The sequence below is a fragment of the Aotus nancymaae genome, unplaced genomic scaffold (genome assembly GCF_030222135.1).
Source record: "Aotus nancymaae isolate 86718 unplaced genomic scaffold, 86718_ANA_hifiasm-v0.15.2.pri h1tg000058l, whole genome shotgun sequence".
Lineage (NCBI taxonomy): Eukaryota > Metazoa > Chordata > Mammalia > Primates > Aotidae > Aotus > Aotus nancymaae.
The window spans coordinates 18,129,636-18,134,375 of NW_026988472.1; the positions used below are offsets into that span (position 1 = coordinate 18,129,636).

The 4,740-nt window shown below is 48.8% G+C and overlaps 1 pseudogene; it reads right to left on the reverse strand.

The window, feature by feature from the left end:
- Positions 1 to 425: 425 nt before the first annotated feature.
- LOC105724397 (glyceraldehyde-3-phosphate dehydrogenase-like) lies at positions 426 to 1,443 on the reverse strand (annotated as a pseudogene).
- Positions 1,444 to 4,740: the final 3,297 nt, after the last annotated feature.

The following is a 4,740-nucleotide window of genomic DNA, read 5'->3' on the forward strand; positions in this document are numbered from 1 at the left end:
ACTTCAAAACGAAAAACCCAGCCAAGTATCTTCCCCTTTGGACAGTCCATTCTTTTAACCCAGCATCAATGGTAACTATAACAACAGCAAAAAGGTCACTTTTTAAAAATTTTTAAATTTTTATTTTCGGAGATGGAGTCTCACTCTGCCGCCCAGGCTGGAGTACAGTGGCGTGATCTTGGCACACTGCAACCTCCACCTCCCAGGTTCAAGTGATTTTCCTGCTTCAGCCTACTGAATAGCTGGGATGACAGGCGTGCACCTCCACGCAGGGCTTTTTTTTTTTTTTTTTTTTTTTTGAGCACAGGGGATTTTATTGATGGTACACGACAAGGTGGGGCTCCCTAGGCCCCTCCCTCTTCAAGGGGTCTGCATGGAAACTGTGAGGAGGGGCAATTCAGTGTGGTGGGGACTCAGTGTGGCAGGGACCCCCCAGCAGCTGAGGGCCTCTCTTCCTCTCGTGCTCTAGCTGGGGCTGGTGGTCCAGGGGTCTTACTCCTTGGAGGCCATGTGGGACATGAGGTCCACCACCCTGTTGCTGTAGCCAAATTCATTGTCATACCAGGAAATGAGCTTGACGAAGTGGTCGTTGAGGGCAATGCCAGCCCCAGCATCGAAGGTGGAAGAATGGGTGTTGCTGTTGAAGTCAGAGGACACCACCTGGTGCTCAGTGTAGCCCAGGATGCCCTTGAGGGGGCCCTCCGACACCTGCTTCACCACCTTCTTGATGTCATCATATTTGGCAGGTTTTTCCAGATGGCAGGTCAGGTCCACCACTGACACATTGGCAGTGGGGACACGGAAGGCCATGCCAGTGAGCTTCTCCCGTTCAGCTCAGGGATGACCTTGCCCACGGCCTTGGCAGCACCAGTAGAGGCAGGGATGGTGTTCTGGAGAGCCCCGTGGCCATCACGCCACAGTTTCCCGGAGGGGCCATCCATAGTCTTCTGGGTGGCAGTGATGACGTGGACGGTGGTCATGAGTCCTTCCATGATACCAAAGTTGTCGTGGATGACCTTGGCCAGGGGCGCTAAGCAGCTGGTGGTGCAGGGGGCATTGCTGACGGTCTGGAGGCTGTTGTCATACTTCTCATGGTTCACACCCATCACGAACATGGGGGCATCAGCAGAAGGGGCAGAGATGATGACCCTTTTGGCTCCCCCTTGCAAGTGAGCCCCAGCCTTCTCCATGGTGGTGAAGACGCCAGTGGACTCCCCCACGTACTCAGCGCCAGCATCGCCCCACTTGATTTTGGAGGGATCTCGCTCCTGGAAGATGGTGATGGGATTTCCATTAATGACAAGCTTCCCGTTCTCAGCCTTGACAGTGCCATGGAATTTGCCATGGGTGGAATCATACTGGAACATGTAGACCATGTAGTTGAGGTCAATGAAGGGATCATTGATGGCGACAATATCCACTTTACCAGAGTTAAAAGCAGCCGTGGTGGCCGGGCGCAGTGGCTCACGGCTGTAATCCCAGCACTTTGGGAGGCCGAGGCGGGTGGATCACGAAGTCAAGAGATCGAGACCATCCTGGTCAATATGGTGAAACCCCATCTCTACTACTACAAAAAATTAACTGGGCATGGTGGCGCGTGCCTGTAATCCCAGCTACTCAGGAGGCTGAGGCAGGAGAATTGCCTGAACCCAGGAGGCGGAGGTTGCGGTGAGCCGAGATCGCGCCATTGCACTCCAGCCTGGGTAACGAGCGAAACTCCGTCTCAAAAAAAAAAAAAAAAAAGCAGCCCTGGTGACCAGGCGCCTAATACGACCAAATCCGTTGACTCCGACCTTCACCTTCCCCATGGTGTCTCAGGGATGTGGCTGTCTGTCGAACAGGTGGAGTAGAGAGCCGGCTTTTTTTTTTTTTTGAGATGAAGTCTTGCTCTGTTACCCAGGCTGGAATGCAGTGGCGCGATTTAGGCTCACTGCAACCTCCGCCTCTGGGTTCAAGCGATTCTCCTGTCTCAGCCTCCTGAATAGCTGGGACTACAGGTACACACCACCACACCCGGCTAATTTTTATGTTTTTAGTAAAGATAGGATTTCTTGAACTCCTGACCTCAGGTGATCCACCCACCTTGACTTCCCAAAGTGCTGGAATTACAGGCATGAGACATCGAGCCCAGGTTTTTGTTTGTTTGTTTGTTTTGTTTTTTAAGTACAGACAGGGTTTTACCATATTGGCCAGGCTGGTCTCGAACCCCTGACCTCAAGTGATCCGCCCTCCTCGGCCTCCCAAAGTGCTAGGATTACAGGCGGGAGCCACTGCGCCCAGCCAAGGTCACTATTTTTAAGTCTTTATATGTGCACACTGGAACAGAAGTCCTTTGACAATGTATGGACTAGGATCCTTGTGCAGTTTTAAAGCTAAACCTTTAAGCTTTAACAGCTTACATGATAATAACATCTGTAAATGGCATTGCAATATCAATGGAATTTCCTTTTCAGATAATCTGGATCTCTAACTGGACTAGCTGTAGGACAACTGAACTTGAAAATAGCATCTTTTTCAGAGTAGGACTGGATATTACAGAATTTTACCCAAGATTTTGTTAGGATTGTCTTCATTTTTTAGTGTTAACTTTAAATATTTAAGTTTCTTCTATCATGTCCAATCAAGATTTTTTTTGTTTTTTTTGAGAAGGAGTTTTACTCTTCTTGCCCAGGCTGGAGTGCAATGGCACAATCTCAGCTCACTGCAACCTCCGTCTCCCGGGTTCAAGCGATTCTCCTGTCTCAGACTCTTGAGTAGCTGGGATTACAGGCATGCGCCACCACACCCGGCTAATTTTGTATTTTTAGTAAAAACAGGGTTTCACCATGTTGGTCAGGCTGGTCCTCAGGTGATCTGCCTGCCTCTACCTCCCAATGTGCTGGGATTACAGGCTTGAGCCACCATGCCCAGGTCAAGATTTTTTTTTTAAAGGTAATTAATGAGTTTAAGCCCACCATATGCACACTTACATTTATATGCACACCACCGTTCATGAAAAATCACTCCTTGGGACTGATGACTCAGTTGCACACTTTAAAGTCTGTCATTTAGCTGTTGCTCATTATGACTTTTTTTTTTCTTTTTTTTCCCGAGACGGAGTTTCGCTCTTGTTACCCAGGCTGGAGTGCAATGGCGCGATCTCGGCTCACCGCAACCTCCGCCTCCTGAGTTCAGGCAATTCTCCTGCCTCAGCCTCCTGAATAGCTGGGATTACAGGCATGTGCCACCATGCCCAGCTAATTTTTTGTATTTTTAGTAGAGACGGGGTTTCACCATGTTGACCAGGATGGTCTTGATCTCTTGACCTCCTGATCCACCCGCGTTGGCCTCCCAAAGTGCTGGGATTATAGGCGTGAGCCACCGCGCCTGGCCTGACTTTTTTTTTTTTTTTTTTGGCCATTACTCTTATCCTCCATCTGATGTGTGAGCAGCAAAGCAAGGAGGTGAAATTAAATCGTCCTCTTTGCTACTTGACAACAGCTTGGTACCAGGCAGCTAACACTAATTGTGATAACCTGCTTTTTGCCAGCTAAAACTAACTCTCTCTTTCTCAGACTAAAAGCTGTTCAGGCTTTATGTTAGCTTCTTGAGCTGGACAGACTCCATCTTAGCTTCTTCATTTTGGTTATTTTCCCACCATTAAGTATGTAACTATAGTATGTAGCTGGGGCAGGCTGACACTGGGCACCTCCAGGAATGCCTTTGTTGATAAGGGGCCGGGTTAAGTGGTACCAGCAGAGCCTGGGATTGCAGGTGCTGTCAAGCACCCAGAGCCCCCATTATCTATAAGTTGTATGTCTTTCATGACAACTTTACCCCTCACACCTGGCACTGTTTTATTTCTCTTTTTTTTTTTGAGACGGAGTTTCGCTCTTGTTACCCAGGCTGGAGAGTGCAATGGCGTGATCTCGGCTCACCGCAACCTCCGCCTCCTGGGTTCAGGCAATTCTCCTGCCTCAGCCTCCTGAATAGCTGGGATTACAGGCATGTGCCACCATGCCCAGCTAATTTTTTGTATTTTTAGTAGAGACGGGGTTTCACCATATTGACCAGGATGGTCTCGAACTCCTGACCTTGTGATCCACCCGCCTCGGCCTCCCAAAGTGCTGGGATTACAGGTGTGAGCCACCGCGCCCGGCCTTTGTTTTACTTCTCATGTACTAGTTTATCTTTTAACTTTCTGCTTACTCTGCTTTTGTGAAAAATTTGCTTCAGCTAGGTTTCCCTCCCTTTTAAAACTAGGGTATAAAAGACCACCTAACTTTTTCTTAGGGGCCAAGAGAATTTTGGGCGTTAGCCACCTCTCGGTCGCCGACATAATAAAGGACTCATAATTCAATATCAGAGTGTGGCGCATTCCTTGACTCGCTCCAGTACAACATAATAAATAAAAACCAGGGGCCCAGCATGGTGGCTCACGCCTGTAATCCCAGCACTTTGGGAAGCCGAGGCAGGTGGATCACCTAAGGTCAGGAGTTAAAGGCCAGCCTGGTCAACATGGCGAAACCCTGTCTCTATTAAAAATATCAAAATTAGCTGGGCATGGTGGCACACGCCTGTAGTCCCAGCTACTTGGGAGGCTGAGGCAAGAGAATCACTGGAACCTGGGAGGTGGAGGTTGCAGTGAGCTGAGATCGAACCCACTGCAGCCTAGGTGACAGAGCAAGACTCGGTCTCAAATAAGTAAATAAATAAATAAATCAAATGTTAAGAACAATTCTGTACATAGGTTAGAACTTC